Here is a 25,841-nt window from a genome sequence, read left to right on the forward strand (position 1 = left end):
CTCTGGCATTGAGCTGGCTTAATCTCATTATCAGCTTTAAAGGTGTCTCTCAAACATATCTTTTCCTAGAGCCTTTTAACGACTGATTCTGTCAATTCTCACCATGAATTATATTCGATTTACCTATTTAATTTCTATGTTAGCAATTGTTCATACTCACATTTAAATTGCTTTCTGTTGTAAATTGTTAAAAGCCTTTAGTCATAGGCATACCAAGCTGAGTAAATGCAGGCATTAATTACTATGTGTGTAGCACTTAGGAGCTAGCATGCACTCCTACTGAGTACATGTGGTAAGGAGAAAATGTTTTGAAAGCTGTCATATTTCAAGGTATATCGCTGGCCTATCTAATCCAGTTTTATCTGGACCATTGGCTATTTTCAATCCCACAGTGTATAACCAACATTCATACTGCAGAATACAGATTCCTAGTCTGTACTGAAAAAGTAGCACTTTGCCAGTATCAAATACTGCTTTAGCCGGAGAAAAGGATAAGTGTTCAAGCAACCATTCTGAAACCAACCCATAGATGCAGATACCACTTTTTTCTTTTAGATGAGCCCCCTTTCCGGTACATCATTTCTTTTCTGAAATTCAACTGTACCAGAGTTAATATTTTCCAAGGAAGGGAAAAAAATAAGTTGAAGAAATGTAAAAACCTTGAGAGAGAGTTTGGTGTTCTAGGTGAGGAACTCTAATTTTATAAAAGCTGAGTTTACTAAAGCCAAGGAGAAAAATATATGAAGGATTCCATGATAGATCGATATCCTGAAATGAAAATCAGTTCAGGAAGACTGGAAGGAAAAAATCATTAAGGGAGACCTGTTGAGACCAGTGTGGTTGCAGAGAATGTTCTCATAAATTAAAAAAACAAAAAGGACATGCTTAAAAAATGGTAAGAAGGACATTTAGCAGAAGTAAAATATCAGCAAATGACCCAAATCTTTAAGAAAATCTAGAGTTCAGAATAAATCAAGGCTTGCAATGAAGCCAAAAATAGCGTAAAGGAATTCTTTGCTATATGCAGAAGAAGAAGAAAGCCAAGAGAAGGTTGAACTGCTGAATTGCTGAATCCCAAGCAGTAGACTTGCATGCATTTTGAAAGGTAAAAAAGTGATTACTAGAAGCCAGCATGGGTTTCTTAAAATGCCAGACAAATTGTAATGACAGAGTAACTATATTAGTAGACCAAAGGGAAGCTATGAATATAATATACCACAACTACAGTGAGGCATTTAATAAAGTTTTTCTTGATAAAGTGGGAAGGGTGATCCCACTACAACCCTACTACTTCAACAGATGGCTAATATTTCAGGAAATGGAGTCTTAAGTTAAAAATATCTTGATAGATTTCAACATTAGTCCCTATCCAGCAAAATGTTGTTCACTAGGGAGAAAGGTAAGGTTCTGCACTTAAAAAAAACAAAACAGATTTACACATTTAGGATAATAGTACCTAACTTAGCAGTTGTTTTGTGATAAGGATCTGGGCTCCTAGATGACCACAAATTAAGTATGAGCCAGTAGTTGTAGTTCACAAAGAAACCAATTCAATATTGGTTGCATAGCATTAATACAACATTGTATTAAAATCATGGGAAGGGATAGCTTAGGCTGTACTGGTCAGAAATACTACATCAAATTGCATTAACAACAAGAAGGATGCTGAAGAAAGAATGCAGAGAAGAATGACAAAGGAGGTGATGGGCAGATGATACATTCTACGAGGCATTATTAAAGAAACTGGGTATGTCTAACCTAAAGAAGAAAAGGGGAATTGGGGGTATTATAGTAGTTTTAACAATACTTGAAAAGCTGTCACAGAGAACAGGATATCAATGTATTGTCCATAGTGCTGAAGATAAAATGACAGCCAACAAAAAGAGATCCCAACAGAAAATAAGGATTACAATCTTGACTGTGAAAGCTATTAAACAGTGGACTACTCTTTGGAATTGTGGATATTCTATCACTAGGAGCTTTTAAACAAATGTTGGACAGGCATTTGACTGGGATGGCCTGAACATTCCTTGGATCCTCCAAGATCCTTCAACCCTATGATTCTATTATTAATACTCACCCTAAAATAGCTAGTTTTCTGGAAATTTTGAATCACTGTTATTTTCCTGTTAATATTTTCCTGCTAGTGAAATTTCTGAATTTCTTGCTGGGAAGAAACTGGTTTTGGTTCAGGAAGTTAAGAGAAGGTAGAACCTCTGGAAGTAGAACTTCTGCTTGCAAAATGTTGTCACTGGGCTATGAATCTTATATTTTGCACACACATACCCAATCAAACATAAACCATTGTGTGGGAAGGAGATATATTGTTAATGAATCTATTGCCTAGTTAAGGATGGAGAAGCAAAGAGGCCAAGGTGCTCTATCAAAATATAGTTGTTCTTCAATAGCCAAGGAAGTTTAAAGCCAAATCTAACCAAATCTCATTTCGAAGTCTAACATCCATGTAACGAGAGGTCCTTGGTGTTCTCTGAGCTTGCTTGCTTTTTGCAAACATTTCATTACCTTGACTAGGTAACGTCATCAGGGCTGATGTTACCTAGTTAGGGTAATAAAATGTTTGCAAAAAAACAAGCTCAGGGAGCACTAAGGACCCCTCATTTCAACCCTGAGCTACAAATATTCTCCTTTATTGGTATCCATGTAATCATTTAATCCAAAGAATTTCACAAATGGTTTTTCTCTCTAATTCCTAACAGAATATGTACATACAGTATGTTTGATATAAAAGAGGAATCTGTTGGTTCTCATTGTCTGATTTTTGGACAATGAATACTCGCGGGTAATCTATAGCAGGCACGTGCAGTCAGGGGAGGCACAGCCTCACCACTGACAATCATGAAAAGGAAAAAAATGTAAATGGGAAAAGGCGAGTGCTGAGGTTAGGCTAGCTAGCTGCTGCCATACCGCAAATGACTGCCTGTTTAAAAAAAGTCTCTAAAAAAGCGCCCTCTACTATGAGGCAGGAGAACTGCATGCCTCATCTAGTCTGACTTTTTAGGTGCTCGAGCAGAGTTAAGCGAGGGTTAAAAGCCTAAAAAATCCCGAGGTAGTTGAGGCACGCAGTTCTCCTGCCTCAGAGTACAGGGCGCATTTTTTAGAGGCTTCAAGTCTGTCATTCTGTTTAAAGCTGCAGCGTCGCACTCACTCTTCCTTCTCTCTCCGTTTCTGATGACCCCACACTCCCTCTTTTCCTTCAAATTTCCCTTTTTTCTTCAATAAATGCAATGCTCCGACATTCTCTCAACCCATTGACTAAAACACTTTCTTTCACCCACCTGTGCTCGCGGCATCCCGCTCAAGCTCTGCCGTGAGCACAGGAGTGCTTTAGGCTCAGGAGGGTGAAAGAAAATGCTTTAGTCAGTGGGGTGTCGGGGGAGAGGACTGCCTCACCAGCCATAAACCTCACTGCAAGTCACTGATCTATAGCAACTTGCAGTAGCTAGGACATCCACTGTATGGCTAAAAGTTTATGCTGGGATCTTCTTTCTGTTCTTCTCATCACTTGGTGCTGAACAAGCAGCATAGAAGCAGAGCCTCAGAAGAGCTAATTTCTATCCTCACCGTTGCCAGAAGCATCTGATCTCTGCCTGAAGCAAAGTCTCTCTGTCATGGGGCCAGACACTTACTTCCACTTCGGACCATTTTATAGCTTCTTTGAGTTGTGTGTTTTTCTATGGCTCTAGAGCAATGCATTTCATCCTTAGCAACTTTAAGGCTTTAACTCCCAGAATTCTCCACATGGACGTTATACGTATTAAAGTTACTAAGGTTGAGAAACAGTATTCTAGATTAGAAAATGCTGGTCAGACTAATGGTTAATCTGTTAACTGTTAATTTAATACAGTTCCATTTTTCATGAAGTTAAAACTGCTTTCTCACCACCCATTGCACGAAGAACCATCATGTTAAAAAAATAGAGGATCTCATCTATTGCACATTGTATTTGCAACAGATGTATTTCATTCTTCTCTCCATCTCGTCTAATGACAACAGCAGCAAACATTAGTGGGGGAATCCAATTTTACCTTGGCTGTTCAGCTCCAATGACACTAGGATCCAGTTTCTTCATAACTCACTCTTCTCTCAAAGCTGAACAGCTGGGTCTGCATTTGGTTTACAGATTGCAAATAACTTTTCCGTCTCACAAGCTATTCCCTCTCTGACTCTCTGCTTTTTGAAGCTAGGGATATACAGTTGACATAAAGTAGAATAGTAGGGTTCCTTAAAATTTGGCATTGGATCAAATTAAATGCTTGTTAATATTTGGCCTTTCCATGTGCTAAATTATTTGGTGTATGTGTGTGTGTAAATATATTTGTGTGTGTGTGTATGTATGTATATGCATATCTGTGTTCGTGTACACGTACACACACACACACACACACACATATATATATATACACATACATACATACATATACTGTTTATACAGTATATGCTCTGAATATACCGATATTTAGGCAGTTAAAGTGGACCTGTATGTACAATCTAATTGTGTTCCTACATTCAGTCAAATACTTCACTAGGGCTTCAGAAATAGTCTTTACCTCAGAAAAAGTTTAATGGTAGTAGTCACCGGAAACATTTTTATCAACTTAGGTTGTTACGTCAATTGCATAGTGACCGGAAATGGCAGGTCATTTGTTTAGTATCCCTATTGCTTTAACATAGTCTATGTGTGCTGCCTTCAAAGATAGATTGTTATCAGATTATCTTGCGGACACAAAATGTGGCTGCTTAAAGTATGGACAAATATCAAGTAATCAGTTCTGACTTGTTGTCTGGCTGTGTTGTGTTCAGCCGGCAGAGAAGTCATCCGGGGGCACGAATGTGGGCACCAGCACCATGTCCACCGGCTCCTCCTCCTCCAGCTTCACCATCATGCGCAGCTACCTCAGTGGAGGCACCAACCTCGGGGAGAGCCTCCTGCCCCGCTCCTACATCCTGGGCAGCTATTAGAAAGAATAAAATTCTAGAATAAATTTTAAATTAACATACCTCGACTCTTGCAACTGTTCTTCAACTTGAACTTGAAGATCTCTATTATTATCTCTATATAACCTACTATTCAGTAGGGAGCGGGTTATCCTAAACAGGGCGGCTGGGCGGGACTCAGCGGACGCAACCAAGGTGGCTATATAAGATCTTTTCGCTGCCCTAAGAGCCCTGGTGCATTCCTTGGTGCAGGTGGTTACTATTGCTCGGTTCGATTCGGACTTATCGGACCTCCATAGGTGCTCCAGGTGTCTCCTCCGGCGCTTCATCTCCCGGAGTTCCTCGGTAAACCAAGGAGGTCTCCGGGATCCGCCGCCTCGGAGGGGCCGTAGTGGCGCAATCCGGTTGAGGGTCTCCGATGCTGCCGAGTGCCAAGCAGCAACCAGAGTCTCTACCGGACTGTGGGCGAAAGTATCAGGAATAACCCCAAGCTCCGTCTGGAACCTTGACGGCTCCATAAGTCACCTGGGGCGGAACCACCTGGTCGGTTCCTCCTCCCTACAGTGGGGGTTTGGTCTCCGGAAGTCAAGCCTCAGTAGGCAGTGATCTGACCACGACAGGGGTATGATGTCGTTACCCCTCAGACCAAGATCACAAATCCACTGCTCCGAGAGGAATACGAGGTCGAGCATGTGACCCGCTGAATGGGTTGGGCCCCGAATTACTTGGGTCAAGCCCATGGCTGTCATGGAAGCCATGAGCTCCTGCGCCCCATCAGAGTGTTCGCCGAGCGACGGCAAATTAAAGTCCCCCAGGACCATCAGCCTAGGGAACTCAATTGCCAGCTCGGCTACCGACTCGAGGAGCGAGGGGAGGGCTGCTGCAACGCTGTTGGGAGGCAGGTACGTTAACAGCAGACCCACTTGACCCTTGAGGTCCAACTTTACCAGCAGGGACTCACACCCGGCAAGCTCCGGAGCAGGGACCCTACGAGGAGCTAATGACTCCCGGATAACAATCGCCACACCCCCACCCCTTCCCTGGGCTCTCGGCTGGTGCAGCACCTGAAATCCTTCTGGGCACAGCTCTACAAGGGGGACTCCTCCCTCTGGGGCCAGCCAGGTTTCAGTAATACATGCCAGGTCTGCCCTCTCGTCTAAAATTAAGTCCCGGACGAGAGGAGCTTTATGTACCACAGACCTGGCATTTAGCGACAGCAGCCTGAGTCCAGGGTCCTGATTGCTTACGCCATCTGGTCTCAGAGTGGGACTCATAGGGCCGGAAGGAGGGATCTCTGTAATGTAGGGAACCCTCCTTCCCTGGTAATGGCCCGCCCTAAAGTCCCCGCCATATCTGCCCCTCCCTGTTACGACCGTGACAGCCACTCGGTCTTGTCTGGGTTGAGTATCAGCTTGTTTGCTCTCATCCAGTCTTTAACGGCTTCTAGACCCCGGCTCATCACGTCCACCGCTTCATTGAGTTGGCACGGGGCGGACAGATACAACTGTGTATCGTCCGCATATTGGTGGTATTTTATCCCGTGCCTTCGGATGATCTCGCCCAGCGGTTTCATGTAAATGTTAAATAGTAGGGGGGATAGGACCAACCCCTGCGGCACCCCATAAGTTAGGGGCCTCAGGGACGATCTCTGCCCCCCCACCAACACCGACTGCGACCTGTCCGAGAGATAGGAGGAGAACCACTGCAAAACAGTGCCGCCCACCCCTATCTCCCGCAGTCGTCGCAGAAGGATACCAGCTGTAAAGATAATTCATTTTTCAAATTTTCTTTCTCTTTACTAAAAATAAGGAAACAAAAAGTAAGTATTAGAAAACATACAATTGCATAAAGTCAACCTCCACATCGCAGGTCTCAGTTCCTTCCATCTTTTTCACTTAATCCCCATATAAAGATATTAGGATTAAAAACGTGTAATATATGAAGCAAAATTAGCAGCCAAAACCATTCACTGGCACTGACTGGCGGATGGAATACGGAGGAGGCCAACTCTATGCGATCTGATGGGACGCAGGGAGGTAATTGGCAGAAGGCGGTCTCTCAAATAGCCAGATCCACTACCATGGAGCGCTTTATAGGTGGTGAGTAGGACCTTGAAGTGCACCCGGAGATCGACAGGTAGCCAGTGCAGCTCACGGAGGATCGGTGTTATGTGGGCGAACCGTGGTGCGCCCACGATCACTCGCGCGGCCGCATTCTGGACTAGCTGAAGTCTCCGGATGCTCTTCAAGGGCAGCCCCATGTAGAGCACATTACAGTATTCCAGCCTGGAGATCACAAGGGCTCGAGTGACTGTTGTGAGGGCCTCCCGATTCAGGTAGGGCCGCAACTGGCGCACCAGGCGAACCTGGGCAAATGCCCCCCTGGTCACAGCTGAGAGATGGTGGTCAAAAGTCAGCTGTGGGTCCAGGAGGACTCCCAAGTTGCGGGCCCTTTCTGAGGGGTATAAGTTTTGTCCCCCCAGCCTGAGTGATGGTATGTTGGTCAAATTTTTGGGAGGGAAATACAACAGCCACTCGGTCTTGTCTGGGTTGAGTATCAGCTTGTTTGCTCTCATCCAGTCTTTAACGGCTTCTAGACCCCGGCTCCTCACGTCCACCGCTTCATTGAGTTGGCACGGGGCGGACAGATACAACTGTGTATCGTCCGCATATTGGTGGTATTTTATCCCGTGCCTTCGGATGATCTCGCCCAGCGGTTTCATGTAAATGTTAAATAGTAGGGGGGATAGGACCAACCCCTGCGGCACCCCATAAGTTAGGGGCCTCAGGGACGATCTCTGCCCCCCCACCAACACCGACTGCGACCTGTCCGAGAGATAGGAGGAGAACCACTGCAAAACAGTGCCGCCCACCCCTATCTCCCGCAGTCGTCGCAGAAGGATACCAGCTGTAAAGATAATTCATTTTTCAAATTTTCTTTCTCTTTACTAAAAATAAGGAAACAAAAAGTAAGTATTAGAAAACATACAATTGCATAAAGTCAACCTCCACATCGCAGGTCTCAGTTCCTTCCATCTTTTTCACTTAATCCCCATATAAAGATATTAGGATTAAAAACGTGTAATATATGAAGCAAAATTAGCAGCCAAAACCATTCAAAAAGATTTATGACGCTCTCAGTACAGAACAATAGTGACTTTTCTAGCCAGCGAAAATCTGTCGCTTTCAGGAGAGAATACAGAAGAAGAAAAAAATTGAAGGAAGAGAACAACTTCAATTATCATTGAAAAATATCATTGAATCTGGCTCATGAAGTAATATTAAAACATTGAAAGTGGTGTATGATTAAGGTATTGGACTAAGACCAGGAAAGATCAGCTTGGGCCCACCTTCAGATAGGGGAAATCAGTGAGTGCCTTTCTCTCGGCTTAGCTCTACTGTGTATGGCAGAGGAAGATAAACAGGGAAGAAACATCCAGAATTCTGAACTCATGTTAATATTCTAAAGAACATGGTTTATTTATTTCTAAAATATCTACTAATATTCAAAGTTCTGGCTTTCTTGTTGCATACAGGTGTTTTTTTCCTTATTTATTTTTTTTATCCTCTGAAAGTTGAATCAGTGGCAGGATAAAGAAATTACATTTTATGCTATATGTAGTCTTCTAATCCAAGTAAAACATTTGGACATGGATATTGGGTTCATATACAACATGGTAAGTAAGATATGATTTGTTTAGTTTAGGATATTACAGTTAATCTATGACTTATGACTGTAATTTAGCCTGAAATTACAATACTAAAAAGTGCTGGTTGTTAAACATAAAGTAACTAACTTAATTCTACATTTGTTTTGCCGCAATCATTAAGCAAATCACCATGGTCATTAAGCCAGTGGCACAGGTGTCAAGCAAATTCAGTGTCCCTAATGGGAGCTTCTTCCAGAAACCAGAAGTAAATGCCGGTTTCCAGCAACAAAAATAAAAAAATATGGTCACGTGACTTTGGGATACTGAAAATCATAAATGCAAGTGGGTTGAATACCCAAAATGTAATCACATGATCACTGGAATCCATGTCATAAATGCTTTTTTGGAGGGGAAGTATTTGTCATAATGTAAGTTGAAGGCTACCTACACATTAACTCAGCTCTTTTGTTGGAATCCGATATTGTCTTATTTATTTTCCTTTCCCTATTTTATTGTGAGCCGCCCGGAGTCCTTCGGGAGTGGGCGGCATACAAAACTAATAAACAACAAACAACAACAAATTGTTGCCCAGCCATTATATCTTATTCAACAAACTATGTCTTACTGTGTGACCCTGGGATGATTTATACTAAGATACTAAGGCTGAATACAGGTATTATGTATTATGTTCTTGCTAAATTCACACATGATATACCATAAATCACTACTTATAAGCAATGGTGGCTGATTTCACACAATATGCTCTGTAGCAGGGGTGGGTTTCTCGCCCCGTTCCAACCGGATCGGTTGGAACGAGGCCGGCGGCGTCCTCACGCACGCACGTGGCGCGCGCGTGCACGCACGCGGCGTCCTCACGCACGCATGCGGCGCGCGTGTGCACGCACGCGGCGTGCGCATGCGTATTAGCGTCTGCGCGATGCTCCAGCTGCTCCTGGAGGATCGCGCAGGCGTTCTGCGCATGCGTGGAAAGCGCGAAATTCAAAAAAACCGGGTAAGGAGCGGGCGCGGGTGTGCGGGCACGCGCGGGCGCGGGGGGGGGGCTTCGCCCTTCCCGGAAGTTACTTACTTCCGGGTTCGGCGACCAACCGGATCGCAGGGACCGGTGCGAACCGGTTGAAACCCAGCCCTGCTCTGTAGTATTACTTGATTTCAATTAAAAATGTTAACATTATGTAATGTATAACCAAGGCTTATTTTACTAAAATAGTTAATAGTTAACTTGGTATTTTAATCAAGAAAGTTAAAAAATTAAAAAAGTTAAAAAACAACAATCAAGAAAATCTAACAATTTAGCATTTAGATAAGAAGGAACTAATACTCTAATTTAAACGAATATGCCATGGCTTACTCAGGCTGTCAATTTCCACAATTAGAATTCACAAGACTCACTCTGAATTTTCAAGTTTCATTTGAAGCAATCAAGATAACAGTCGTGTTCAAATTCAGCATCTTCTTTTGAACAGAACTTTTTTATTTTTTTCTTTAAAAAAAACACAAATATGTCCCTCCCTCCACTCCCCCACCCCCCCTCCTCCTTCCCCCCCCCGACTTCCCAGAACCCGTACACGGTATGGATTTTTAACTAACACAGTCTAAAATCTATTGAGAAAAAAGAAATAAAGAAATTAATGACATTCTAGATTGACCTTAGCTTCTTCTTACTGAACTGACTTTTAACAGTTTAAATCATTTCTGATCTTAAGCATAGGCTAACTGGAATTTCTTAGTCCCGTATTTATTTTGTATATAGTCAATCCATTTTTTCCAGTCTCGTTTATATTTCTCATTTGAATGATCTTTGAGATATGCCGATATTTTAGCCATTTCAGCTAAGTTTGTTACTTTCAATGTCCATTCTTGGATTGTAGGCAAGTCTTCCTTCTTCCAATATTGCGCCACCAACAGTCTTGCTGCAGTTATCAGGTGCAGAGTCAAATTGGTCTCTACCACTGTAAAGTCAGTACATATACCTAGTAAAAATAACTGAGGACTAAACTTTATCCTTCTTTTAAAAACATTTTGCATGACCCACCATATTTTTATCCAAAATGCCTTAACCTTTTGGCAGGTCCACCATATATGATAATATGTAGCATCGAGAGAACCACACCTCCAACATTTAGGCTGTACATTCGGATACATAGAAGCCAACTTTTTAGGATCTAAATGCCATCTATAGAACATCTTGTAAAAATTTTCTCTCAGATTTTGAGCTTGTGTAAATTTCACATTTCTTACCCAGATTCTTTCCCATGTATCCAACATTATTGGTTCCTCAATATTTTGAGCCCATTTTATCATACAATCTTTAACTAATTCTGTTTCCGAATCCATCTGTATTAATACATTATATATCCTCTTTATATGCATTAAGCTTTGATCTCTTATTTGTTTAAACAGATTATCCTCAACTTGAATAAAACCAATTTTTTGATCTATTTTCCACCTAGCCTGTAATTGCCCATACTGGAACCATGTTTGAACTACCTTCTCCTCTTTTAATACCTCTAAAGATTTTAATTGTAATACCCCCCTTTCCGAGGTAAGAAGCTGTCTGTAAGTAATTCTGTCCTGTTTTTGTGCTGTATTCATATTTTCAATTGCGTGTCTAGGAATTGCCCACATGGGTATCTTGTCATTTAATTTATATTGGTATTTCTTCCAGACCCGAAATAAAGCATTTCTTAAAATATGACTTTTAAAGTTCTTATCCAATTTTTTGTTGAATAACAGGTAAGCATGCCAACCAAATACCAGATCGTGTCCCTCAATGTTCAATATTCTATCATTGGTTAAATGAATCCAATCACTAATTACAGATAATGCCACTGCATCATAATATAGTTTTAAATTAGGTAGTTTCAATCCTCCTCTCTCACGTACATCTTGCATTATTTTCATCTTTACCCTCGGCTTCTTTCCTGCCCACACAAATTTGTTGATACCCTTCTGCCATTCTAAAAGGTTCGCATCTTTTTTAAGTATAGGTAACATTTGGAAGAGAAATAAAAATTTTGGTAAAATGTTCATTTTCACTGCCGCTATCCTACCCAGCAAAGATAAGTGCAATTTCTCCCATTTTTTCATCTCTGTCTGTATGCTATGCCAAAGTGGTTCATAATTATGCTTATATAATTTCCCATTTGAAGTTAAAATGTTAACGCCAAGATATTTGACTTTTTTAACTACCTCACATCCTAGCATCACTCCTAATTCTTCCTTTTGTTTAATATTCATATTTATAGCTAATATTTTGGTTTTTCCTAAGTTTATTTTAAAGCCCGACACTTGACCATATTGATTAATCATATTCATTAAAACCATACTGGATTCCTGCGGTTGTTCCAATATTATGACCAAATCATCCGCAAAAGCGCGGACTCTATATTCTTGCTGCCTAATCTTGATCCCTTTTAAACCATCCAAGCCCCGTATTTTATTCAACAATACTTCCAAAGTTATAATAAACAATAATGGGGACAAAGGACAGCCCTGTCTTGTACCTTTTCCAATTTGAAAAGAGTCTGTTAGACTTCCATTGACTATGATTTGTGCTGTTTGCTGTTGGTATATTGCTTTAATTGACTGTAAAAAATTATCTCCTATCTGCATTTTTTGCAGTATCTTCAACAGAAATTGCCAGTTAACTCGATCAAAGGCCTTCTCAGCATCCAAAAATATAAACGCAGCAGGGATCTGGTTGTTCTTTCCCAAATATTCTAATGCATTAATAATTAATCTAACATTACTTTTCATCTGTCTCCCTTGTATAAAACCTGTTTGGTCCATATGTATCAATTGTTGAGTGACCAACATTAACCTATTTGCTAATATTTTAGTAAAAATTTTATAATCTACATTCAGTAATGAAATAGGTCTATAATTTTTGGGTTGAGTAGTATCTTGATCTTCTTTGGGTATCAAAGATATAAACGCTGTCTTCCAAGATGGAGGGACTTTACCTTCCGTTTGAATCATATTAAATAATTCTCTAAGAGGTTCTACCATTTCTAACTGTAAGTTTTTATAGTAAACCGCTGTCAAGCCATCTGTACCTGGTGCTTTCCCTGACTTTAATTGCTTAATTACCTGCAGGATTTCCCCCGAGGTTATTGGTTGATTCAATTTTTGCCTGTGTTCTTCTCTAACTGAAGGTATTTTCTCTTTGTCTAAATATTTGTCTGTCTAAACCATTAATTTTATCCCCTTTATACAGTTCTGTAAAAAATTCCCAGAAAGCCTTTTGAATCTCTTCCTGTTGAAACACCTCCTTCCCTCTGTAAATCAGTTTAGATATATTTCGAGTTTTCCTTTTTTTCCTAATCTGATAAGCTAACCATCTGCCAGGTTTGTTTGCATTACAAAAAGTATTGTGTTTTGCATATAATAGATTAGTAGCTACCTGGTCAGAGATCAACATGTCAAATTGAGATTTTAATATGTTAATAGCTTCCTTAACCTTTGTATCGTCTGGGTTCATTGTTAACTCCAGCTCTTTTCTCTTAATTTCCTCTTCCAGTTCTGTTCGTTTTAACCCTTGCTTATTTCTATGTGTTTTATTTATATTCATCAAAACTCCTCTCATATACGCTTTGCTTGCGTCCCATACAAATTCCATAGATGTACCCTGTTGGAATTCATTCTGGATGTTTGCGTGCAGGACAGCTTCGGCTGTCTGAAACACACATACACAGGGATGCAAAAACATTGCCTAACGGTCATAACTCACTATGCAGCCTTTTGTAACAAGAACTGTGTGAGCCTACTCCCACACATGCCCTTCCTCCCCCCCTATGCTGTGCTATAGCTTTCTGTTCCCTCTCTCCCCCTCCCAATGCCATGCAGCTTGTAATCTTCTGTTCCCCCTTTTGCCCCCCTTTGCCCACCCTTTGCCATGATGTGACTTTCTATTGGTTTATTTCTGGAATGCTGTGAACTTTTCATTAGCTTACTTGTGCCATGTGTGATTATGACGCTGTAACTAACTTTTTCTAATAAAAGAGCCCTTCGAGGATCCTTCGAAGCTTTTGCTCATCCCAAGGAATTTCGTCTGGTGTTTTCCTTTTGATTAGGCAAGGACACATGAGCAGCCCACCAGTGTGGCGAACAACGCCGCAACTGGTGACCCCCGACGTGATCTTGCTGATCAAGCACGTCGTCTCATTTGGCACCCCCATTGCTTACCGGCGAAGGAACGCCCCTTGCATACCAGGACCGGCCGTCGCAGACGGAGCATCCTCCCAATCGTGAGTTATGGGGGCAGAATTCTCTAAGCCTCAGGTTGCGCACCTCCAAGAACTTAGAGAATTGGCCAAAACCTCAATATTAATCTTAAAAAACAATGGGAACTTTCTCCCCATCCCTTCAAAAAAAGACCTTACTGACCTTCTCAGGTATATTTATCAAAATTGTCCCACATATCCTGATAAGGGCTCAATTCGAATAGCCACTTGGGAAAAATTAGGGAAGTATTTCCATGACCCTCCAAGGGCACCAGGGAAAATACTTTCCACTTGGCGGATCGTCATGAAATGTTTAAAAGTTCATGAACAAGCCGTGATGGGGGGACCAGACACCCCCCCGCCATATTTGGAAACCTTTTTACTAAATTTGCACTTTGAATCCAAGGCTTTTTCTTCCCTTGTATGCATGCTTCTATCTCCCTCAGCCTTTGAAGCTCCCCGGCATTACATCCCTTTAGAGGAAGCTTTTGCCTGCTTTCCAACCTGACCCCCACACAAAAGGACTGCTTCTTATCTTCCTTCTTATTTCAATCTCTTGGCAAGTGAATCTATAGATGCTCCAATGCCTGGCTCTTCCTATTTTCTTCCAGTGATTCTGGCTACCTCTATTCCATTACCCCCTACGGTGCCTCTTTTGGTCTTTCCTCATCGTGATTTCATGTCTCAAGGAGTTCTTGCTATTCCCTTTCTTACTGACTCTTCTGATTTCTCTTCTGTTGCTTTGATGACATTTTCCTGCCTGAAGCACCTGAATCTTTTTCACAGATGTTTCACAGAGCAATTGATTCATAGGATCTGAATTGGAATGGAGAAAAATGGTTTTGTGCATGCGCGCGTGTGTGTGTGTGTGTGTGTTTGAGGGAGCGAGGGCTCCAGTAAGGAAATTAGGAAAGTAGGTAAATTATTGCAAACATGATTAATCAAAGATAAGTATGGGGACAGGTTGGGCAGTAGAGAGTAAAGAGGAAGAAAGAAAAAGAGTGAAAGAGACAGAAAGAGACGAAGAGAAGGAAGAAGGAGAAAGTGACAGAAGAATGGAAAAGAGGGAAAGAGAAAGTGAACAGAAACAAAGAGATAGAGGATGAGAGAGACAGAGAGAGAAGAGAGGAAGAGGAAAGAGATATGGAACAGTTACAAAAAGGACACATTGAGCCCTCCCTGAGTCCCTATAACACTCCTGTGTTTGTTATAAAAAAGAAATCTGGTAAATGGCGTTTTTTGCATGATTTGAGGGCTGTTAATAAAATTCTCCAGCCCATGCACCTCCCGACCTTAGATTGGCTCTTTTGAAAACTGTTCCCCTGCAATGGCACACTCCATATTCCCCTCTCCCACTTCCTCAGGCCATGACTATTTTTGCTGACGGAAGCAAAACCTATGGTGCTTGTGCCTGGCAGGAGAATGGTCGGTGGTGTACAAAAATTACCCCCCCCCCCCGCAGACTTCCGCTCAGCGTGCGGAGCTTGCTGCCTCTATTTTGGCTTTTTCCACTTTTCCAAATAAACCCTTTAACTTGATTTTGGATAGCCTCTATGTAACTCAGATTGTGAAATCAATCTATGAGGCCTATCTTTCTCCCTGATTGGAACTACAATTACTCTCACTTTTCTTATTTTTGCAAAAGTTAATTTCTGCTATCACACCTTGGGATAGCCACTCTTACTTTCATCAGAACAAAAAAGCGCTCATAAAACAATTTGGCCTTACGTCAGCGGGGGCATCTGCAATCATTCAACAATGCCCAAATTGTAGTCGACAAGCTCATTCCCTCCCTATGGGAGTTAATCCCAGAGGGACAGAATGTTGCCAAATTTGGCAAATTGATGTGACTTAATATTCATCCTTTGCTCCTTGGAAGTATCTACATGTAATCATAGATACATTCTCTGGCTTCTTGTTTGCTACCCCACAAAGGGGAGAAGCCACAAAACATGTTATCAACCACTGCATTCGAACCTTCGCATCGCTGGGACGCCCAAAAGAGATAAAAACAGACAATGGGCCAGCTTATACCAGTGCAGCATTTGCTGCTTTTTGCAACCAATGGGACATTGTGCACAAATTCGGCATTCCATATAACAGCCAAGGACAGGCAATGGTTGAGCGCGCTAATCAGACTCTTAAGCATGCCCTTGATCGCTACATTGAAACACAGGGGAAAGCGCCCCCTAGCCTCCCAGCTTTGCAAAACATTCTTAATCTTTGTCTCTATACATTAAACTTTTTAAATCTCACCGGTCAGCCGCCTTCCTCAGCAGCAACTCGTCATTTCGCAGCTCCACCTTCCGCTGACACTCTTCGACCACCTGTCTACTATTGCTGCTTGCCTGACCTGACGTGGCGAGGACCTGCTGACCTGATTACCTGGGGAAGGGGCTATGCTGCCATCCAACTGAAAGACAAGGTTCTTTGGATCCCAGGACGGCACGTAAGACCATATTTGCCCAAGCCACCCACACAACCACCTACACAAACACAGAAGCCGCCTGACCATGACCAACCAGCAGGAACCACAGCTTGAGGCTGTCTCTGTCTCTGACCTGGAGAACAGGGCAGAGCACCCTCCACCTTCCACTCCCCCGGAGGAAGTTTCCAAGCCTTTGGACTGCAGACCATTTTCACATCACATGATTATCTTTGCTTTATTGATGGTCATTTTGTTTTTGCTTATCTGGGTTGGGGAATGTCAGGCAGTTCCTGCTGGGGCAAAGGATGCCTCCACCCCACATCATCGGCCCAAACGCACAATGGATTGGCATGTAAATGAGTTTCATCTTCTTATACATAACCTTACCCATATTAACAATCTGTCTGATTGCTGGGTTTGTACGCACGGCCCTGCCTCTAACATGCAGGGCTGGCCCATTCTAGCCTCTGGAACTTTAAACCTCACAGGCTGGAATGTTACTGTACTATATTCCACAAAAAGTACATGGTGGAATGTCTCGCATGAAGGTTATGAAGCAGTAACTATTGGTGGTATCACCAAGCAAATCCCTTTGCCCCGCTTTTCTGTTGGGGATTATCCCCACTGCAATGCTACTTTCAAAATTACAGAAATTGGCTACGATTGTTCACACTTATCATTACCTGAGCATTTTAAGTGTAGAAAAGAAGATAGTATAGTCATAGATTTATTCTCTAACAGGAGAGGGATGGTTGCCTTTAACAGAGTACAGGAACAAATCTGGGGCCATCATGGGTATTATTTGTATGGGTTACCACCTGGCCTGTACTGGCTTTGTGGTCACTGGGCTGGGAAGGTGTTGCCCCCTGTATGGAATGGTACTTGCACTATTGGAACTCTGGCACCTGCCGGAATCTCAGCACATCCCATGTCTCAACCCGATAGTGCCTGGGAGAAACAATTTGGGTGGGCCAGACAAAAGAAAGCAATCAATCCAGCTTTAGGTTATGATCCTGACAATACCTATCTGACAGAAGGTGAAAGATTTATTGCTATAGCCCTACCACTCTTGGGTGTCGCATGGAACATTAAACAACTGCGTATCTTATCTGCTCAAATGGAAACCCTAGCTAACACCACGATATTTGGGCTACAAGCCCTGCAGGCAGAAGTTGACTCTTTAGCTGGAATTTTAACTCAACATAGATTAGCTTTGGATTACTTGTTAAGCAAGGAAGGAGGCCTATGTGTTTGGTTGAATGCTACCTGTTGTCATTATTTGAACCAGTCCGGAGAAATTGAAACCAGTGTGGAAAAATTACATGATATCGTTCAAACAGTTAGACAAACATATAAGGCCTCGGACTCCTTGTGGGACTGGCTGACCTCTTGGCTACCTAATTTTAGCTGGTTACTGTCAAGACCATTATAACCCTTGTTGCTTTGCTGATACTGTTGTGCTGCTGTATTCAATGTGTACCCTCTTTATTTGCAATGTGCAAGAATATACTCTCTAGCTTGGCTCCACAGAAGAAAATTCACATTGTCAACCACATGGAGTTACATGAACAGTCAACCCCTTTCATGGGGAAAGATCCCTTCTGCATGCCCAGCGACGAAGAGGGAGACGCTGCTTTTTAAAACAAAAATATAGGAGATGTTGGAATTCATTCTGGATGTTTGCGTGCAGGACAGCTTCGGCTGTCTGAAACACACATACACAGGGATGCAAAAACATTGCCTAACGGTCATAACTCACTATGCAGCCTAATGTAACAAGAACTGTGTGAGCCTACTCCCACACATGCCCTTCCTCCCCCCCTATGCTGTGCTATAGCTTTCTGTTCCCTCTCTCCCCCTCCCAATGCCATGCAGCTTGTAATCTTCTGTTCCCCCTTTTGCCCCCCTTTGCCCACCCTTTGCCATGATGTGACTTTCTATTGGTTTATTTCTGGAATGCTGTGAACTTTTCATTAGCTTACTTGTACCATGTGTGATTATGACGCTGTAACTAACTTTTTCTAATAAAAGAGCCCTTCGAGGATCCTTCGAGGCTTTTGCTCATCCCAAGGAATTTCGTCTGGTGTTTTCCTTTTGATTAGGCAAGGACACATGAGCAGCCCACCAGTGTGGCGAACAACGCCGCAGTACCCTTATTCATATTCAAAACAAAATATTCAGATAGTAATTTTTTGCAATCATTAATATACTTTTCATATCTAAATAAGTTTTCATTCAATCTCCAAGACCTTCTTGCCTGCACTACCCTTCCCAACTCCATCCAAACTGGGTTATGGTCCGAAAGGACCCTAGCTGCAATCTTTGTTTTCTTGACCCTAGAAAGCAAATCATTAGTGGTTAGGATAAAATCAATCCTTGAGAGGGATTGATGCCTGTCCAAGAAGAAAGTGAAGTCACATTCCTCTGCATTTCTTTCTCGCCAAATATCTCTCAATTCAAAATCATCCATATGTCAAAGAAAGATTTGGGTAACTTTGCTCGCATCTTGGTATTTAGGCGGGAAATCTTCTTATCTCTCTTAGTGTCTATCACTCCATTCCAGTCACCCAATAGTATACAGGAACTATAGTCCCACTGTACTAATTTAGCATGAAGATTTCTATAGAATCTATCTTGCTGTTGATTGGGAGCATAAATTCCCAAAAGTAATGTCTTTTTCCCTTCTAAGATTAAGTCTAAAGCAATATATCTTCCGAAGGGATCTGCTTCTATTAATTCAGCTTTCATATCTTTTCTTAAGTATACAACTATACCATTCTTCTTTTCCATAGCAGAAGCTGCAAAATGTTGACCAAGTTTTGAGTTGATCAAATATTTTTGATCAGTTAACTTGATATGAGTTTCTTGCAAACAAATTACATCGTTCTTAAACTGTTTGAGATAATGAAATATTTTCTTCCTCTTCTGTGGAGAGTTCAGTCCGTTGACATTCCATGTTAAAATCTTAGTTGTCATCTTTGGTTGGTTGAAGCATTTTTAGAGCTTCCTGCACGGCCTGTTTAACCTTAGGTCTAGCTCCTCCCATTGCTTCCAGATTTGTTGTTGTAGTTCCTTGATCGATGGCCGATGATTGTTGATGCTGTTGCTTTTTAGCTTGTTTCTCCATACGTCTAGTAGTCATGCGGCTAGGTCTTGGTTCCATAGCACCTTGCACTTCTAGAGAAGAGAGATGCTCCATCTTGTCTGGTGGTTGTGTAGTTTGCTGTCTATCCTGTCCTTCTTGTGGTCTTTCTCTAGGTCCAGATGGTGCAGGGTGTCCGGCCTTCAATATATTATAATAAAAATCTCGGGCTTTCCATACAGAGTTGAGGCGGTACCTTTGCTTATCAAATGTAAATATGATGCCGAATGGTGCATCCCATCTATACTGTATCTGACGATTTCTGAGTTCTTCGACCAAAAAAGCGTAGTCTCTCCTGGCTCTTAACATTTGAGGTGGTATCTCTTTCAAAACAGCCAGGTCTTGACCGCCAATTTGAAGCTTAGTGTTATAAGATGCTTGCAGTACCATATTTCTAAACTCTCTTGTAGTAAAATATATAACGATGTCTCGAGGAAGCTGCTTCTGCTTTGCCAGCCAGGAGTTAACGCGGTAAGCTTTGTCAATTTGCCAGTCTTGATTGGTCCCTGGTCTTCCCATCAGGCGGTCAAAAGCTTCCGATAGGATCTGTTTCAGGTTCTCCTGTTTCTCCTCACGCAGCCCCCTTACTCTTAATGCGAACTCCATTTGTCGGTACTGTATCATAATAATTTCTTTTTCAGCATTTTCCACTTTTTGTTCCACCACCTCTGTTTTCAATGTCAATTTAGCATTGGCATCATTAAGAACCTCTAGAGTATCTTCCACTCCAGAAATATGTTCTGTTAATACAGTTACAAGACTCAGCATGTCGTCTCTAATTTTATCAACCTTAGCCTCAAATTTCTCATACAGCTCCTGTTTAAGTCCTTTTATTTCACTTTTAATTTCTTCTTTCATTTCTTTCATTTCCTCTTTTCTCTCCTCTCTATTATCTCTAAATTTATCTTCCATTTTAATTGTCTGTGCATTAAGAGCCTCGCTTAGATTACTCAGAAAAAATTCTTTCGTTAACACATCCCCAGCAGGGGGCGTAGGAAGCGGAGGCTGCAGCTTTGTGCCAGGCACTGAGGATGTGCCCCTGGAAGTAGAGGGTGACGACTTCAAGTTAATATTTGGTTTTGAGGCCATTTCAAAATTTATCTGCCTGCAGTTAATAAAACTCTATTGCCTGAATATGCAGCTTTAAGTAAAGAGGCTTTTATTTTGAAGTTTAAGGCTTGGCAAAACTTTCTGTGAGTAAACATTGTAACAAGACCATTCAGCAGATTCATCACCATTTAACTTCCAAATAAGCAAGGTTAATGAAGGAGTAAAATTCTTCTATTGTGAAACCAAAACAAATGATAAGCAATCTCTTTTGTTTTGAATTCTTGTGAGGATTAGCAAAAAGTGTTCGTTATTACCGGAGAAACCAGCCTGCTCGGCGCCATTTTAAAAGCCTCTGAGTAAATAATTTTTCGGAGGAGAAAAAGAAAAGAAGCTAAAATGTTGATAAGCAATTATTGTCCACAGTAAACGGATTCAGCTCGTGATAAGAATAAATCAAACAAAACTTTGAGCAGAGTGGGAGAGACCTACTTTGTCCTGCACAAGGCAGTTTGAAGTTCCCAGCACGGACAGCCGTTCTGCCTTGGGCTAGCCCCCCTTTCCTTGCAAGCACAAAAGCTGCAAAAATCGAAGAGCATTTGCCAGCAAAACAGTTTCTTCTTTCCTTCTTGCCTGAAGGATAAGAAAACCTGATAAGACGTCAGATGGAAGATCCTCTAAACAGGTACGTAGCCAGGAATTCGGAGGCAGCTGATTTTTTGCTGCCCCCACCAGTAGGCTCCTCCCAGGAAGTCCCAAATTCAGCATCTTCTGAGGCATTACACTGTTTCAGTTCTCTTGAGTTCTCAGATACCTTCTGGGTAAACAATTATTTAAAAAATTAAAACTAATACACTATTGGCTCTTGGTAATTTCAGTTATCAGTTCACAACAAAAAGGTATGGCAACAAATGAAAATATCTTTGAAGAAAATCATCCCATTCAATGTATGAAATTATGCTATAGCCTGAGGTAAAAATATGTATAAGGGAATATATAAATTCAACTATCTTCAAGAGGAAAATTATCAAATGATTAATGAAATTAACAGCTTACACACCAAATAGATATTTGTGGTATTTTATTGCTTTTATGCTTCGTGAAATCAGCCTAGAAAACACAACCATGAAAACACATTTTGGGTTCTTATTCCAAAATGGCTGGCTCAATGAATATTAAAGCTTGTCTTTATATAAATGCAAAGTTGTAACACCACTTCCCTTCTTTATTGTACTTCCTGGAACTGAGATTGACAGAGCAAACTATTGTGTGTACTATTCCTCAGTAATGGAGTTCCTCAAGTCTTTCAGTATCATCTACAATCATGATGAACAATGCTTGGGATAAGGGTAAAAACAACCCAAAGTCATTCTTCTGTATCTGTCAGTGTTCCAAGTAATGCACCCATAGAAAGCAGAACTCCAAGGCAAGTAGATTCCTCAAAGAACATTTTATTGGATACATCATATTGACACAACTGGTGAAAACCAACTCTGAAAGTTCCTGTGGTTTTCATCTAATTACTTTTTAATTATAAACTGAGAAACAGAAATTGCATGATTATAATTTAATTACGGTATTTTGCCACTGAATATCCATGATGCATTGGGGAGCTCCCTCACACACTCCTTTCCTGAAACCTTTTGCATTTAAACACCCTGCCTGTGCCTCTTGCCTTGATTTCATAGTTCTTGCTGCCATCACCTATATGCCTGGGAATCCCTCACTTTTGGCGTACTCTCCACTATTCCCTGTGTGTCAGAGAGAGATGGGCCCCATGTTATTTTCGGCATAAATTCCTTTATGGGAGATCTATTTTCTTCAGTTGTACATCTCAGGTATTTATGGTTAAGCCACTCACTCTTATTTCATGATTCTTTTTGCTGCATGGGCTTATACTATGTAATGTTTTCCAGATTAGTTCTAAATCATTCCTTCACTAACTGCCAATAAAGGATTTGATAATTTAGTCATGTACATACCATTGGTTTTTCTAATTGTTTCACTTTCATTTCTTCTATTTCACCATTTCTTTGTTGAAGCATGTTGGGTAAAGGGTCCAGCTGGTCATGTTCTCCCTGTGAACCTATCATTCTTCGAAGATCTGCAGCCATCTGCAGCTACAAATCAAACCAAATTTTGGTCATTTTTTAATTACATGTATATGAAATATACAGGTAGTCCTCGTCTTGCAACAGTTCATTTAATGACTGTTCAAAGTTATAACTGCACTGATAAAAGCGACTTATGACTGTTTTTCACAGTTACAATATTTGCAGTATCCCCATCATCATATGATCAAAATTCAGATGCTTGGACACTGGTTCATACAGTATCTGTTCAAAAAGTAAAGGTAATCCTTGACTTACAACTTTTCATTTGGTGACCATTTAAAGTTACGACGGCACAGAAAAACTTTCAGACTTATGACCATTTGCAGCATCCCCATGGTCAAATGACCAAAATTCAGACTCAGCAACTGATTTTACGATGGTTGCAGTGTCCCAGAGTAATGTGATCGCAGTTTTTGCAAACCCTTTTGCAAAGTCAATGGGGAAGACAGATTCACTTAACAATCATGTGACTAACTTAACGTCTGCAGTGATTCACTTAACGTGGCAAGAAATGTCAAAAAATGGGGCAAACCTCACTTAACAAAATTCTCATTTAACAACATAACTTTGGGCTCAATTGTGGTCATAAGTCGAGGATTACCTGTAGTTAGCCAAGTCAGTTCTATGAGATTTAACACCAGTTCTTGTAAGTATTCGTTTGTACTGAAAATATCAACTGAAAATACCAAGCATGGGTCCTCTGGAAAATGTTTTGACTAAGAATAGCACATCAACCAAAGCTAAAATCTTCCTAATATTTCATACTAATACTTTGTTTTCTACAACAGAAATAGAATGGATAAGCATTTCTCAATCTTGACAACTTTAAGATATGTAGTCTTCAACTCCCAGAATTCCCCAAGCAAGATGTGGATATTTGTGCCAGGAAGGTAACGATACATTTTGCTGGTTCATGATTAAAGAAGGCACCATTCACCATTTTTTTTTCTTTTAAGAATTCAAAAATAATTTGCGCTAGAAGGCAACTTGTTTCTAGAAAAGTAGCATTTACATAGTAAGTGATATTAATATTACACAGATGAAATAGCTTTGTTACCTAAACACAGCTTTCTAAATTCCATAGCTGTATCTCATCTTAATTCTGTAACAATTTTATATATGTACAAAACAGAAATGCTTAGCTATTAGAAAGAATAAAATTCTAGAATAAATTTTAAATTAACATACCTTGAGTCTTCGTAACTTTTCTTCAACTTTAACTTGAAGACCTCGATTCATCTCACAGGCTTCCTGAATTTGAGTAAAACATTGTTAATTTATCCAAACTAAACTCAATTTAAATTTACCCAAACTAAATGTATCTTATTTACAGAACTCTCCAATCCTGTAAATATTCCAAATTTTGAAAGCACATGATAATGGCATTACATGTCACAAAACATCAACCATGGTCAGTTTGATCTAGTGTTCAAGGCATCGGGCTAGAAAGCAGGAGACTATGAAAACAAGTTGGGTGATTATTGGGCAGTCACTCTCGGCCCAACCTATCTCACAAGGTTGTTGCTGTGGGGAAAAATAGGAGAAGGAAAGTGTTGGATATATTCACCACCTGGATTTATTTGTAAAAATAATAAAGGCATTATAAATAATAATAGCACTAGGATTTAGACTTATATACCACTTTATAGTGCTTTACAGTCCTCACTAAGCAGTTTAGAGTCAGCCCTAGCAATCTGGATCCTCATTTTACCAATTTCAGAAGGCTGAGTCAACCTTGAGCTGGTCAGAATTGGTCTGCGGTGGGCAGAACTAGCCTGTAATCCTGCATTGCACCCATTGTGACAGCACAGCTCCAAAGATAAATGTCTAGAAGCAATCTGTTTAGCAATCTGCTAAGATTGCTCTCTGATACTTTCCCAGGTTACTGTCTTATGCTTCAACTTATTTTATCCTTTTTCAGAGCCAGGAGACAGTGCTGGAATGTAGTTGCCTATCATTTTCTTTCCCAAGACAAGACCAGGGTAGGTGCAGAAATGTTGTAAAAGAAATGCAAATCTTCCAGGTTGTCCCAAAGGTGTTTTCTTTCAAAAGGCAACTGGACTTTCTGGTTTTTCTTTGAAGATATTTCGCCTCTCATCCAAGCTTTTTCAGCTGAAGCTGCGACAACCATGACCTGGATGACTAAGAATCTCCATAGAGAATCCTCCAGGTTGCCATTTTGCTTTATCCTACACTAGCAAACATTTTTTTTAAAAAACAACAACTGAAAGAATATGATTATATTCTAATGATGTTAGCAGAGGCTAACAAAAACTACATAGATAATATATTTTAGGTTCAGGAGATCACAATGTCTGTCTGTCCATCCATCCATCCATCCATCCATCCATCCATCCATCATTAACATTGTATTACAGAAAACACAAGTTTTATTACTGACTAGTCTTAGGAAAAAAATTGATAATTTAAGGCAGTCCAGTAATTGTTCAGAATAGTAGATGTAGACAATTGCTTTTGATGCTTAAAACAAAATAGAAGGACAAAAATCAAGTAGAGGATTTGCTTTATTTATCCTAGCTACCGATTCAAACAAATACATTCCTAACAAAATAAATAATAGGTAAGCATATGTCCTTTCAGTTGAAATCTGTAAAAGATACAAATCCAGCAAAGCTTCTCACTGCTAAAAATATTTATGTTATAGACCACAGCCCAAGGAATTTCAGTAAATCAATTATATTTAAACAAGTAAGCTTTCTGGAGGGGAGAATATTATGTTTTTTTTAAAAAATATTAAGTTTTTTTATCATTTTTATTGTTTTTTTCAAACTTCTAACATAATTTGAAAAAATATTCCAATAGCAATAGCAATAGCAGTAGACTTATATACCGCTTCATAGGGCTTTCAGCCCTCTCTAAGCGGTTTACAGAGAGTCAGCATATTGCCCCCAACAATCCGGGTCCTCATTTTACCCACCTCGGAAGGATGGAAGGCTGAGTCAACCCTGAGCCGGTGAGATTTGAACCGCTGACCTGCTGATCTAGCAGTAGCCTGCAGTGCTGCATTTAACCACTGCGCCACCTTGGCTCTTAGTGGACAACCATTTAAATATGAGCCAGCCGTGTGCAGCAGCTGCCAAAAAAACCAACACAGTTCTAGGCTACATAAACAGAGGGATAGAATCAAGATCACATGAAATGTTAATACCATTTTATAATGCCTTGGGAAGGCCACACTTGGAATACTGCATTCAGTTTTGGTCGCCACGATGTAGAAAAGATGTGGAGACTCTGGAAAGAG

General features: G+C 40.8%; 1 protein-coding gene and 1 long non-coding RNA gene across 2 annotated transcripts in view; one reads left to right on the forward strand and one right to left on the reverse strand.

Moving 5' to 3' along the window:
* The window catches only part of LOC116520190 (prelamin-A/C-like), a 109,833-nt gene that overhangs the window by 79,822 nt on the left and 4,170 nt on the right, over positions 1-25,841 (forward strand).
* On the reverse strand, positions 4,825-24,161 carry LOC116520265. Its single transcript, XR_004256738.1, has 3 exons — positions 23,768-24,161; positions 22,448-22,585; positions 4,825-4,973 (listed from the first exon to the last, which is right to left on the reverse strand). It is a non-coding gene; the product is annotated as an uncharacterized LOC116520265 (long non-coding RNA).

Source organism: Thamnophis elegans, chromosome 17 (assembly GCF_009769535.1).
Source record: "Thamnophis elegans isolate rThaEle1 chromosome 17, rThaEle1.pri, whole genome shotgun sequence".
NCBI classification, from domain to species: domain Eukaryota; kingdom Metazoa; phylum Chordata; class Lepidosauria; order Squamata; family Colubridae; genus Thamnophis; species Thamnophis elegans.